At 37.8% G+C, this 15,354-nt stretch overlaps 1 long non-coding RNA gene across 1 annotated transcript in view; it reads left to right on the top strand.

Annotated features, from left to right (window-relative positions):
- LOC147581674 (uncharacterized) overlaps window positions 1-6,304 on the top strand; it is a 63,161-nt gene extending 56,857 nt beyond the window's left edge. Inside the window, exon 3 of the long non-coding RNA XR_015250144.1 lies at window positions 5,327-6,304. This is a non-coding gene — a long non-coding RNA (uncharacterized LOC147581674). The remainder of the gene's footprint in view (window positions 1-5,326) is intronic.
- The last annotated feature ends 9,050 nt before the right edge of the window (window positions 6,305-15,354 follow it).

Here is a 15,354-nt window from a genome sequence, read left to right as displayed (position 1 = left end):
TCACTGACCCAAATGCATTCAATGCATGGTTAAAGTTTGAACATTACAAGCATTTTTTTAATTATTCTATTCTACAGCATTTACATTTTTACTGTATAAGCTAACAGTAAAACAATTTTAAACAGTGTGAATTCTAGGTTATGTTAACAAAATAGGGTTGCTGCCTTAAGAAGTTTACAAACTAATGGGGAAAATAAAACTAGTGAATGGCTCTAAGATTAACCAGATATTACATAGTAAAACGCTCTAGAGGAGACACTTTGAGGAAACAGAATAAGACATAATTACCTGCGATTGGCACTGGGAAGGTCAATTAAACCAGATTTTGAAGCCTGTGTAGGATTTCCCAAGTCTATATTGGAGGAAGTAAGTTTCTGGGGTAATGTTAATGAACTGCCAGAATGTGAAGTGTAATAAGTAGAATAGTAGGGGTTAATCTGAAAAGGTAGGTCAAGGTCAGACTAAGGCAGGATTGTTTTCTCCAGGTGATGATGTGAGACTAAGGCAGAATTTTCTTCAGGTCAAGGTCAGATTAAATTGGGATTGTTTTCATCAGGTAAGAAGAAATAACCAAAGCACTTTGAACATGACAGTGACAATATTATGTTTGATTTTTGAATCTGTCCCTACAAAACCAATGTTATAAATCTGAAATAAGAAAGGAATAGAAGCAGTTTGTAGGAGAAGATGGCAATTTTTGTTTTGGACATAGGATAAAAAACGGTTAGTATGAAGTCTTAGAAGTGATTTCCTTCACCCCAACCCTTACCTCCCCTACCCAGTTTTCTATTTTTGTTTTCTTAACTGCAGATACTGAGAACCCCAGAGAAAACCTATTTACTTGCCATTTGTACGTCCAAATCCACACAATGAATCAGTAGTGTTTTGAGATACTGATGGGATATTCCAGTAGAGACTTCTAGCAGGAGGCTGGCAATGTGAATACAGACATCATACTAGAGTTGAGAATTAAACTTACAGATTTGGGACTCTTTCTCATAGAATTTAAAAGAACACTCATGGGGTAGGGGAGGGAAAGATAAACAAGAATAAGGGTTGAGGATAAAAAGATAAATTCTTCAATGAAATGTAGCCACACAAGGTAAGTAAGAAGGCATGATTTTAGTCAATTGAAAACAACTTTGGCACAGAAGCCCTGAGGTTAGATTTGGAGAATCTGAATTTGAACCCAGATGCTTCATTCTTCCTGTAGTTTGCTACCTGGGATCTTAGAGGCAAACGACTCCTTATTGAGAGTTTTTCTAAGAACATTACGGTACATGCATTTTCTCATTGAATTCTCACAAAGATTCTATGAGGAGGCACTTTTATTTTTCTCATTTTATAGATGAGGAATTGAGAGATAGGCAGCTTGAGGAGCTTGCCTAAAATCACACAGTTTGTGACTGGAATAGCTGGGATTGTGGCTCATTCACTCTGATCCTTGGAACCCATGCTGTTAAACACCAAGCTCCCCTTCCCATACACCTCTGTTCTTTCATTTTCTCCTGGTAGCCACTATATTTATGCTTATCCCAAGAGATAGGAACTTTATGCATATGAAAGACATGAAAGGGAAAATCACCAGTGTCACTTAACAAAACTTATTTTGTATTCTTTTCCTTATGGAGAAATACATAACATTCAGTTTGTTTTTTTTAAGTATAAATGACATAAAACTTTGATTATGTTAAAAAGATTAATAATATGTTTTGTGGGCAGACAAATAAACAGGAATAAAATGTGGAAGAATGAGAGAAGTGAAAAAAGAAAAACAATTAGAAAACCAACTGAAAGAGAAGAAAACAGACTTAAGGGGAAATTGGGAAACTAAAATGTATTAAACTCCTACCATGTATCAATGCATTGTGTATGGTGACAGCATCTATTGGTTTCCCACTCAGCTAGCCCGCACTTTCCCTGCTGTTACAGCTCACCCCCTATGATAGTGACTAAAATCTCCAGATACTAACATTTCCAAGGGCCCTGAGAGCTGTGACATGGATATGTGGCGCAATCTCAGCTAGAGGGTTAAGACATAAAGGGGTCTATGAGGAGAACCCAAACTTCCTGCTTAGTTGTGATTGTATGGGGAGATCATGCCTCATGTTTTGGCAGCCATCTTGCAACCGTGAAGGTTCAAATCTAAGGATGAAAACCAAGGGAAATAGGGAAAGCCTCAGTTCTTCATGATATCATGCAGCCACTAAATTAACCAACTTGGTGGTTATCTCACCCCCACACTCCTTTTTTTAATAGGATAATGCATATATTCATTGCTTTAGCCTCTTTTAATTATTCTGTTAGTTGCAGCTGAAAGGATCTTAATCTCACTAGCATTCACTGAATTTACATTCACTGAATATGAAAACACCTGTTGATAGCAAGTGTACAAAGATTCCACCAAGTACTGGGATTATTGCCTCCTCTGAATTGCCCATAGGCAGGGAGGAATATGGTTAGCACTGAGGTCATTCATTTAAGTCTCTCTTATTAATCCTTTGTTCAGTTGTGGTGGATACAGCAGGAGTCACTGCCCAGGAGGGGTAAAGACCCCTCAGGGATGAGAATCTGTGTCACAACAGGTGGCTTGCTACTGAGATGAGCAGAGGTGAGAGCTTTGGGTAAGGGAATCTTGAATAACTTGGTCAGAAGGGAGACAAGAAATGTTGTCCTAGAACAGCAGGGACTGAGGCTTGTTCATTGACTTTCCTCTTATGAATTTACTTCAGGAAAAAAGGCACTAGAATTTCCATTAATAAGTGGACATGATTGGTGCAAGGGTGGACTGAAGTGGGTACTTTGGTGTGCTGCCCAAATCCCTCTTCAGATCTTTTTTTTTTTTTCAACGTTTATTTATTTTTTTTGGGACAGAGAGAGACAGAGCATGAACGGGGGAGGGGCAGAGAGAGAGGGAGACACAGAATCGGAAACAGGCTCCAGGCTCTGAGCCATCAGCCCAGAGCCTGACGCGGGGCTCGAGCTCACGGACCGCGAGATCGTGACCTGGCTGAAGTCGGACGCTTAACCGACTGCGCCACCCAGGCGCCCCCCTCTTCAGATCTTAAAGGCTCATTTCCCTGGGTTGTTTCAATAGATGCTGAGACACAGCCCCCAGCTCTCGGCCTTCTCAGCAAATTGACTCCACTAACGACAGTTGCCAAACCCAAGGTCATGCCCCTTCCCAGCACAGCCTGCAGGCCAGGACTAGCCATTTTGGAGGTAAAAAGGGTCAAGTGGGACCTTTCCTGAAATAACATTGCAGCCCAATGTTTCCTTTTGCCCAATCCCATTTCTTTCTGTAGATGTTTATCCCAAGAGTGCTTTATAATAAACTACTTACACACTAATTGCAGTCCCAGGGTCTGCTTCCCAGGGAGCCCAGCCTGCAACATCTGGCCCGAAAACAGAGAAGTCTTTTCTGATGAAGCAACCTTAAATTTTGCAGAGTAAATGAGAATAAACCAAAAGAGGGCCCAGAGCATTTAAGTCTAAGGAGTGATTTTCACATCACCCCTTGTCCCCACGGGGCATTTGGCAATGGTTGTTAAAAAATAGATGCTACTGGCATCTATTGAGTAGAGGCCAGGAACACTGGTGCACATCTTACGTTACACAGAAAAGCCCTCCACAACAAAGAACTATCCAGTCCAAAATGTCCATAGTGTTGTGGTTGAGACACCTCGGCCTAAGGGAGTGATAAACGGAGAGGCTCTGAAGAGGGAGGGAGCATGGGACACTGTATCTGGAACACAGTGACCGGGAGAAAAGAGGAGGGAAGCTGCAAAGTAGACAATGTAAAGAACGTAGATTTTTTGTTTTTTTATATTAGTGCAAATCCATTGAAAGTTTCTATGCTAAGGACTAAAATGATCAGATTTATGTTCTTAAGGAATCATGCAATATGGTCATATGTGACGAACTGGGGGAAAAGGAAGTTGTTTGAAGATCATGTGAAGCATGAAAGTGGTGTAGGGGCCAAAGGAAGGCCATCCCAAGATGGGCCATCTTGGCATGAGCATCATTTTGAGCTCAAAGCAATCCACACCCAGAAGATTCAGAAAAATCTCAGTACCTCTATCTCAGTTGCATGCTTTACCAAGAAGAGAACTATTAACAGTGATTCCTCTTTACCTAAGAAACTTATCTGCATAAGAAGGCGCCTTTGTTTTCTAAATATCTGCTTTCACCTTGGTGCTAATGGTCTTTCTCCCTTCTGTATTCTCAGACACCTACCCCTCTCCTTATCTCTTGCAAGCTTCATTTCCATGTCTCTGTGGATTCATCATATATATGCTATTAAATTTGATTTTCTCTTGTTAATTTGTCTCATGTCAATTTGATTCTTAGTCTAGCTAGAAAGACCTTGAAAGACAGAGGGAAATTCTTCCTCCCCAACAGTGGCTTCGATTATCATGATGCAGGGAGAAAGAGAAAGTACTTGGGAAGTATCTATGAGGAGGAAGTAACAAAACTTAATCACAGTTAGAGAGGAAACATGATGTCATATTTACATACACAGACTCTGGAGCCAGAGGACATGGGTTCAAATTCCAACCTGGCCATTTACTAGTTTGGCAATCTTGAACAGTTTATATTTAATGTCTTTATCCTTTGGTTTTTGGTTAACCTGATGTTATGCCTATGAAATGAGTTAATTTTTGTACAGTGCATAGGAGTGCCTGACACATGATAAATGCTATATAAATCTTAAATAAATAAAATAAATACAAAGATACATGGAGTCTCCAAGGGTTCTGGCTTTTGTGATTTGTGTAGCTGGTGGACGATTATGCCATTCTCTGAACTGAAGAATTGAGATGAGAGTCGTTTGGTTTTGTTTTTTTCTTGAGGATTGAGGGGTGGGCAGGGACACAGATGGAAAATTGATCAAAACTGCTGAGAAATCAAAACTCTATATCTAAGGAGAAATAGAAGACTATTTTAAAAAGTACATCCTGCATATATTCTAAATAATAACAATAATAATAATAACAAATAAAGTCCACACTAAACAAATCACTTTGCTGTAAATCAGGAATATCAAGTAAATATTGTCCCCCCAACCTTGCATTGCAGCAAATAAGATATTCAAGGCTTGATTCCCTTCTTCCCAAGAAACAATTAAACAGTGAACCAATACTGATTCAATTATCTTTTACTGCTTTGTGACATTAACAACTACTAGTTTAAGTTATCAAGCAAAGTAAAGAAATTCTACCAATAACATATCAAGAATTCCATGAACTCTAAAGATAGTTTTAAGTCTCCAAGTTAATAATGATCTTATTCTCATTAAAAAACAATTGTTTTCCCTTTCCTTCAGATGTGTAACTGTTACCAAACAGTGATCCTGGTCTGGATCACCTGGTGGAAGAACCAAGCGGCACTTGGAGATCATGGAAGGCAGAAGGTTTATTTCACACAGCCGGGCTCAGAGGAGATCACTCTCCAGAGGTCTGAGTCCTGAGCGCAAGCATGGAGGATAATTTATGGTCTGTTACTTCTGCATTCCACATTAGTAGTGATTTGGCACACAGAGAAAGCAGGGTAGGAAGAAGAACCCAGAAGGGGAGTCTTTAGGCGGGGAAGGACTATTATAAATCAGCCTGAAATTTCTTTGCACGAAAATGTTGGGAATCTTTGTTTTTTCCAATTGTTTTTTTAGAGCACAGTGTTTCAAAACAAGTAGAAAGATTTGCAAGAGTATTTTGTCTGGCAACATTTCTATTTCTCTACTTCTACAAACTAATTTGGTTAGTTGCGTGAACTATTAACATGAATTTTTAAAAAAATAAATTAATTGAGGGCTTGGGGAGTTTGTTTTATGTACCGCAACCTTAAAATAGAAAAAAAAAGAAAGCCCAGTGGTCAATTTGACGTGTTAATTGCTTAGAGGAAAAGAGAAATTGTTTTACTTGTATAAAGAGTCTAATTCTAGAATTTTGTGAATTTATGCAAGGTAAGGGGAAAAAATATTTCCTTTCTAGATTCCTTTAAGCATAAAGTAGATCATAATTACATAGTCCACTTACTTATATCCTTATAGTTTGCATGTATTTTGAAGTTTAACAAGTGTTTTTATAAGTATTATCTTACTTGATCCTCTGAAGAACCCAACAATGCATTATATAATAAGGCATAATGGCTATTTTACTGATATGGTAACCAAGAAATAGATGTGAAGGCCACATAGTGAATACTAGGTGTAACATACATCTGAACTTAAGTCTTCTGACTCCAAGACCAGAGTTATTTATTTCATTCTACTGTGATTTCCATTATGTATGTTTTCTTCATTTGATTCCAGAAACTTGAGTCATCTAAAAGAAGCCCAAGGACCTGATGAGATCACCAACAACAGCTGTTCTTATATTTTTAGAAGTATTTCAGAACTAAACGTAGAGGTCCAGGGCCAGTTCAAGTCCACGTCTTCATTCTATTTTCTGATAATCTTTGTTTTCAAAGTAGCAAAGGTTTTATTTACATTTTAATTCATCTTCCAGAGAAAGGAACTTACACTGTACATGGATACATTTAGCCTGTCATACAGTTCATGGTAGGAAAAATTGCTTTACTAACTACATGAGTTGAAACACCTATGCCTCAGGTGTAGACAGGTTACAGACCTGTCACTTGCAGCCCAAAGTCCTGAGGGTAAGATAGTGATTATGCAGGACTGAAGTCATCCTTATATTCAGAGTCATTGAAAACCTGTCTATTGAGGGCAGGGGCCATACTCAATACTGCATACCCAACTGAGTGCAGTGTCTGTCTGGGACATAATATGTACTTAGTAAATATTTGTTGAACAAATGAATAAATGGCTTTAATCATTCTCAGCCAGCCTCCAACATGACTATACGCCCTTTAACTTCCAGTTCTGCATTATCTATTCAGTCAGTCAAAAGGTATTGAGTACTTTTAACATACCAGACTGTTTTAGGTGCTGCAGACACATAAGGGAAAAAATTCATTGAATTCATATTCTAGTGGCAAGAGGCAGAAATAAACAAGACAAAAAGTTGAAATGGAAGATGGTGATAAGAGCCAGGGAAAAAATAAGTCAAGAGCTGGAGATAGGGAGTATTGGATTGATTTACATATTATGGGCAAAGTAACCAAGAACCACTTTAATTGATGAAACTATTGTTATCTCCATTTCATGTTTTCAGCCACTAAACTGGGATCTTGAATTTAATATCCTTTTTTATTATGCAGGCTTATAATCAAGTGTTTTTTACTAGATACTGAGTACATGTATAAATGCTGTAGAATTTGTCATCTAAGAACTTTAATAGTTTTTATTATTATTATTATTTGAGAGAGAGAGTGTGTGTGCAAGTGGAAGACATGGGCAGAGGGAGGGAGAGAATCTTAATGCTCAGCATGGGGCCAGACAAAGGGCTCAATCCTACGACCCTGGGGTCATAACCTGAGCTGAAATCAAGAGTTAGACGCTCAACCCACTGAGCCACCCAGCCACCCTTAAGAACTTTAATTTTAAATGCTGCCCCCTAATAATGGTGAAGGTTTTGTAGGGCACACCCGGTACACATTAGATGGATTCCTGATATTGGGATGGTGTTCAGATTCAAGCTTTTGAAGCTCACAGTCCCAAACAGATAAACAAGATTCCCTTCCCTTCCTTCCTTCCTTCCTTCCTTCCTTCCTTCCTTCCTTCCTTCCTTCCTTCCTTCCTTCCTTCCTCTTGCTTTCCCAGTGGGTTTTACCAAGGAGAGAAGTTAAGTCTCCAGACCCTCAGGGACAGATCTTGTGCCTAAGAAGGAGCTCTTCCAGTAAAAAGATATGACAGGCTGTCAATTCAACTCTCCGGATTTCAATGACGTTACTTACCTAAGAACACATTTGACAGTTCATTTTCCTCTTGTTTAACCAATGCGTCTAGAAACGGATTTGGTACAATGTTATGACATTTAAATATATGTTGTCAATTATTGTTTGTTAAGTGCTATGTAATTATTAGTGATGTAGTTTGATTTTAAAGAAAATCTTCTCTTATAAATTTATTATTTCTAAGAAAAAAATTCTTCTTTCTGATTTTACTTCCCTCAGATTAACTGCCTTTTAGAGTATTTATGACATAATAAAATGAGCATTTTGAATGTTTTAAATCCCTAGTAAGTAATACTTTAGAGGTCCCTTGCTATTTCACTGTTATTCTTGGGCTGATCCACTGATTTGCAAATGTAACATATCATTATTATTCATTTTTCATTCCTTCTGAGACTTTCTAATACTATTTGTGCCTCCTCTAAAATAAAAACTCTAAAATACTGTTCAGTTCTACACTAGGGAAAATTTTTTATTTTCTTAACTAATGGCTCCATAAGCCCAATTTATTTTGATGAAGTCCTATGATAAGAGTTTTGGTATTTAACAGATTTTCTTTATACCTTGTTGTCATATCTTGTAAGACACTTTTGTAATACCTGGCTTTTTGCAGACTAATTTTTTCATTTTGCTGATATTGTAAAAATTACATATTATAAAACAAGTGTTTAGTAAGAGATATAAAAATATCACCTGGCATTAAAGAGTTCAGTTTACTAAAATCCATTTAAAAATATTACCTTCCAAAGGGAACAGAGGGGTGAAATAGATAAAAGGAATTAAGAGCGCGCTTACCTTGATGAGCACCAAGTAATAAATAGAATTGTTGAATCACTATACTGTACATCTGAAACTAATATCACACTGTATGTTAATTATACTTCATTTAAAAAAAAGAAAAAAGTTGCTTGCCAAAATGTACATTCCGTGAGGGCAGGGATCTTTACTTTGTTCACCTATGTAACCCAAATACTTAAAAGAGTGTTTAGCACATAAAAGATGCTCAATAATGGGCTGCCTGGGTGGCTCAGTTGGTTAAGTGTCCGACTTTGGCTCAGGTCATGATCTAGTGGTTTGTGAGTTTGAGCCTGCATAGGGCTCTGTGCTGACAGCTCAGAGATTGTAGCCTGCTTCAGATTCTGTGTCTCCCTCTCTCTCTGCCCCTCCCCTGCTCTCTCTCTCTCTCTCTCTCAAAATAAATAAACATAAAACAAACTAACTAAAAGAGATGCTCAATAAATATTGGTTGGGTAAATTTTTGTATGTATTGTTTCCAAAAGTAATATGTTCAAAAATTGCTTTCTTCTTGCTATGGACTGAATAGGTTTCCCACAAAACTCATATATTGAAGCCCTAATCCCCAGTATCACTGTATTTGGAAATAGGATTTTTAGGATATAATTAAGGCTAAATGAGGTTCATAAGGGTAGGGTCCTAATCTAATAGGATTGGAGACCTTATAAAATAGGAAGAGAGATGTCTTACCCCTTTCTTCTTAGCTCAGAGGGCATATAAACCTCAGTTGCCTGGCGGGAAGCCTCATGTGTTTCGAGTTCCTGTACATACAAATTAATTTTTTTCTCTTGTTAATCTATTTTATGTCAATTTAATTATTAGACCAGCCAAAAAAACCTATAAAGAAGAAGGAAAAAATTTTCCTCTCCTACAATTCTTATATGCTTAGAAAGAACTGCTCTAGGTTCTCAGTTCTAAAACCAATAGAGCTGATTCACAAACACTGGAAATACTTGGATGATTGATGGGGTTTAATTACACCATTAGAGCAAAAAGACAACTTGAAGCAATAGTAGCTGATGGCTGGTAGGCAACAGCTAGTCAGCGCATGCAGCGGTCTGGGACATGCTGATTTAACAGGGTAGAAACCAGCAGGCACACTATATGCAGGGAGACAGGCACCGCTCCAAAGAGCAAAAACACTCTGGAAAGATGGCGTCAGAATCTGTGCTGTAAGGATGAAAAGTTGCTGGGCATCCAAGAGGCCCTTGTTCCCACATGGCAGAAATTTCAAGCAGCAGGGTTATTTTTAGATTAAAAAAAAAAAAAAAGAAAAAAAGCCTGAAAGGCATAAATTGCATACACATTTATTTTTTTTGCTGCCTAGTTAATGATAAAAAGTTTTTTCTTGAGACAATGAAAGTTGAGGGTTTTGTTTATTTGTTTTTAAAGAAAGTGGGGAAAGTGAGCAATGTTTGACTAGGTGGACTGCTGAGTAGAACCGTGATCTTCTACCCTCATCACTTGTAGACTCACACTTTATGATCTTTATCAACTTAACCTCATTATAACCTCTGCTACTCTGTAAAGTTACAAATAGACCTGACAATTGGCTTTAAAAATATTGCAGGTCACTCTAAGGCAATTTGTCCTACAAACTAAAAGTTAGGATTTAACAAAATAGAATGATATTGGCAAAACATGGCCCCCCAAATAAAATTCCTAAACTTCACTCCTTCTCTTCTCTGTTCTTCCATATTTTTATATTCCTATTTAAATAATGAACTGACAGGTGCTTGGGTGGCTCAGTCGGTTGGGCGTCTGACTTCGGCTCAGGTCATGATTTCAGAATTTGTGAGTTTAAGCCCTGCGTCAGGCTCTGGGCAAACAGCTCAGAGCCAAGAGCCTGCTTTGGATTCTGTGTCTCCCTCTCTCTCTGCCACCCTCCCCCCTCAAAAATAAATAAACATTAAAAAAAATTTTTTTAAATAACGAACTGAAATGGTTCTTACTCCTTGTAATCTTCGTTAATTGCCCAAGTCAGCATTTTCCCTCTCTTGTCAGTGTTCCTATGACACTCAGCTTACATTTCTATTATATTTATTTAATTCTGTCCTAACTCTACCATATTATAAAAAATACACTCTTACAAAAGTAACAAATGACTTGTTTATGACAATACCCAAGGCCATCTTCAAGCTTATTTAACTGAAGGATAAATTGTTTCAAGACTTGATCCTATTTATCACTTTGCTCTGTATTTTTTATTGTAGTTTTCTTTGCTCTCTGCCTAATTTACCTGATTATAGTATCCCACAAATGAGTATTTGTTATAAATGGTTCTGGGCACCATTATCTATGCATATATAGATATGCATAGAATTCAAAATTCAAAGTTAGGAGTCTTGAGGTGTAAAATTGCCCCTCGCTAAAAGAGGAATATATAAAATAAAGCACTGAATGCCTACTAGAATTTCATAGTCTCCTAAAAGTGTAGCAACCATAAAATCAACATCAGATTCTATAGGCACTGAATTGTAAACAAATAATACTGGTCAGCAAACAGTTATCTGATCTGTAAGAGCAAAAGAAGAAAAACAAAGGCTTTGAAGGAAGTCAGCACTTGTAAATACTTCTCATCTGTGTGTAATGTTAGTGAAACCATAGAAGCTGCTTTTTCATATTGTAAGCAACAGTCTCTAACCCTGAGAGGCACATTGACCCAAAAAGATGAAAAAAAGAAAGAAGACCTAGAACATTATTCCAATTGGCATAGATTTTGACTAAAGGGAATCTTGAAATATGTTCTTATTCTATCACTATGAATATCATAGGTGGTGGTTTATATTTTGACACCAATGGTATCATCTGGAAATGTTGGTGCTCCATGGCTGAATAGTCTGTATGTGATTGCATCTCAGTTTGCAGAAGTTGTATGGTGACAGCTAACACAACACTATGCGCTTTGCTATTCTTTCATCAAACCTTTATGGTTTCTGTTCGAGGGGAAATTTTCCTCTGTCCTTCTGAGTTTCTTTGGGCTGGTCTAATAATTCAATTAACATAAAACAGATTGACAGGAGAAAATCAAATTTAATTTTGTACCTTTCAGAACCCCACCTATATGAGACGTTCAAAGACAGAGAGGTAAAGTGAGGTATGTGTGCCATCCTGAGGTAAGCACTGGGATAGGAGCCTGGGGCTTCAACGAGGGGAGGGGGAGGGCAGTCCACAGGCAATAAGAAAAAGATCTGATGTTTGGTAATTAGATGTTTGCCCTGCCATGCAGGTGGGGCACTCAGATAAAATTCATCTCTGATAATAGCTCTTGTTCTGGGAAAGACACCCAGTTTAGATTCTTCTAGGTAGTTAAGGGAGGAACAAAAGTTTCTCTTGAGCCTACAGAGTCTCAACTGCCTCCAGCGCAAAGTAGTCCATATGCCAAAATAGCACTTTGGAGAGACTTTTTCTGAACATTTCCGTTTCCTTTACATTTTAAGTGTACCAGTTGCACAAGATGCAAACAAAACGATAAATACACATGCTCCTAGAAGGAGTAATAGAAGTGATTGTGCTTCTAGGAATAAAGGAAAGGCTTAGAAAAGGAGCAGCCTGACCTAGTTTTAGGAATGATTAGTTTGCTAAATAGGTGGGGATGGGTGGGGAAAGAGAGGTTTCCCAGACAGAGGGAATGAGTACGAAGGCCCCAGGCCCCGAGGTGTGAACAGATAGGTATGGTCAGAGAGATCTAAGTAGAGAGATTTTGCTGACGCACAAAGTTCACAGGAGAGAATTTCATTTAGGAGAACTTTGAAGATGTAGGCAGGAGTCAAACATTTCGTGTTTGGAAGCCAAGAAACTGGACTTTATCCTGCTGGCTAGTGGCTCTCTTTAGTGTGTATAAGAATCACCTGGGGAGTTTGTTAAACCATCCCACCCCTGATTCAGGAAGTCAAGGTGAGATCCAGAAAAAACGTTTTTAGCAAAAGTCCTCAGTGACATTTTTGAAGGTAGTTTTTGTTCATACCTTTAGAAAACAGCTATAGTAATTGAAAGATGTTCGGGCATTCTAACAAGGAGCACAACTTTCCTCAGGATAGCTTGGGATGAGAAAAAGAAGGAAATTGGATGCCCTTGATTTGATCTGACAGCACATATTTTTTGGTAAAACTCTTGGTCTGGGATTAGGAGACCTAGAACCCTAGTTCAGCTCCCTTACTATGTTTTCTCCGAGTAGTTAATCTAATTTATCTGATTCTCATTTGCATCTTTTGATAAAGGGTAATATGGTGAATCTTCCAAGTAAATACAAAATAAAGCTAAAAATGCTTTTAAAATGTTTATGTTTTGGGGCACCTGGGTGGCGCAGTCGGTTAAGCGTCCGACTTCAGCCAGGTCACGATCTCGCGGTCCATGAGTTCGAGCCCCGCGTCAGGCTCTGGGCTGATGGCTCAGAGCCTGGATCCTGTTTCCGATTCTGTGTCTCCCTCTCTCTCTGCCCCTCCCCCGTTCATGCTCTGTCTCTCTCTGTCCCAAAAATAAATAAACGTTGAAAAAAATAAAATAAAATGTTTATGTTTTATGTAACTCTGATCGAAGTTTTATGGTTATAAACTATGCAAATGTTACAGACCAATGAAATCAAGGATATGACTCAAATTAGCAGTATTAATGGATACCAGCTAACACTCAAGTTTATGTTTTTGAAAACATTATGTCTTTCCTTTTACTCTTAAATATCAATGTAGACTTTGAGAAAAGGAATGCATAATTGCTTGTTCTAGTTAAAAATCTAGGTAAGCTTTTTTCCTCATTAATCTCATTATCTGTGTTTATTTATAAAAGATATTTATTTTAATTATTTATGATCTTTTTAAATGCTCCAATAGTTTCAGTGAAACAGCTCTTAATGATTTATCAATAATGCACTGGCATACTAAGAATGTCTTCACGCCATTATCAATATTGCCTACTCTTTCTGAACCTTAGATTCATTTTATAGATTGCCTAGTAGTTTGTAGAACAAAGTTTGATTTCCAGCCTTATGAATACCTATGAAAATCTGAAGAGACTGCTCTTTCATGTCTGAATAAAAAGCTAAAAATACAGACTTTTCATTTTGCATTCCTCTTAATACACTGATGTAGCAAAATTAATGAATGGGTTATTTATTTATTTATTTAACTTAGAATAAGTGATTTAAACTCTCAGGACCTCAGTTTCTTTTTTTCACTTATTTTCAATTAAGTAAACTTCCAGAATTTTTTTTGTAAACTGCTTACTTATTTGAACACCACATTAATTGGATTGAAGTCACAGTTTCTTACTTCCTATGAAAGGTATTTTTGTCTTTTTTTTTTCCTCTTTGTTTCAAGACCACAGTTTATAACTGGTTAGCCATCTTGAAAATACACCTATTGTAATCAGAAGAATTAAAAAGCAAAAACATTTATCTTTTCTTTTCCCTTGCTTTCCTTCCCCTGCCTTTGTATAATATGACAGGACTGGACTAGGAAGCCTCCAATATTTTGAGCTCTAAAATTTTATGATTCTATAATTAGGAATAGAAAGTGTTGCTCATCCCTTGAGTTAAACATGAATAATAGATCATTCCAGGTCTCTGAAAAATATGCCTTTAATCTCATGTAACACCTCAAGCTCATGGTATCTCGGAAGAGCTACACCAATCACATTTAGCTGCTTCGCTTATATAGTTTATGGCCAGAATTGGTTTGCTTTAGATAACACACTCTTGTGCTGTGCCACTGTTGCTAAGATACGGTTTTGTAAATAAAAGTTATTTTAAATATACATCTACATCCTGGTTCAGGGAAGGAAAAAACATTGAAAGTGGTTGGCTAAAAATTTAAACTATCTTTTGAGAGGACCAAGACAATGTTTTCAATAAATATTTAAAAGCCTTAAATAAAAATCTTTTAAGTGCACCTTAAAATTATTTTTGCTTTCCGATGAAACGGAGTGAAGAGAGCGTGAGGACCCACGGGGAGAGCGAGCAAGTTTGAGGTCAATAGCAATGATGAGTTATTTTGTAGCTCAGTGATTTAGCCAGTTTGAAAAGACACTGATATTGTTGCTATGTGGCTCTGTGAAGATATTTTGTTCTTCATGTTTACTTTCTGAGTTTTCATCCAAAAAAAAAAAAAAAAAGGAGAGAATTTGATTATTATCATTTATCAAAAAGATTAAAAAAAAAAAAAAGGCCGTATCTTAGGAATTGCTGCTGAAGGCTGAAAAGATTCCAACTGGACAGCCCTGTCCCCAAAAGCAGCTTGCACTCGGGCTACCTGATAGAGGTGATAGAGCAAGGCATCCCTTACATGTTGGGCATTAACAGTGGAAAATCCTGTGGCCTCCAGACAATGCCTCCACCACAAACCGAAACCTCACCATTAGAGATCCATGTCTTAAAGCCCCAGTGACTTCCACTCTTCAGGAGCCCCTTGGAAATGTGAAGGAGTGAGGCATAATCACTTTTTGGTTCATGCTTTAGGGGGGATTTCTGTGCAACTAGCTGTCAACAGGGTAAAAGGATGGTGAGAGACAAGGGGTCTAGAAGGCACCTTGTTTGCCAGGCAAGGAAGAAAAGGAGCAGGAAGCATACTATAGGGTTTCTTTTTTTATTTTTTTCAATATATGAAATTTATTGTCAAATTGGTTTCCATACAACACCCAGTGCTCATCCCAAAAGGTGCCCTCCTCAATACCCATCCCCCACCCTCCCCTCCCTCCCACCCCCCATCAACC

Source organism: Puma concolor, chromosome B1, assembly GCF_028749965.1.
Source record: "Puma concolor isolate L17-30 chromosome B1, mPumCon1.1.hap2, whole genome shotgun sequence".
NCBI classification, from domain to species: Eukaryota; Metazoa; Chordata; class Mammalia; order Carnivora; family Felidae; genus Puma; species Puma concolor.
This window is presented reverse-complemented; position numbering and strand designations above follow the sequence as displayed.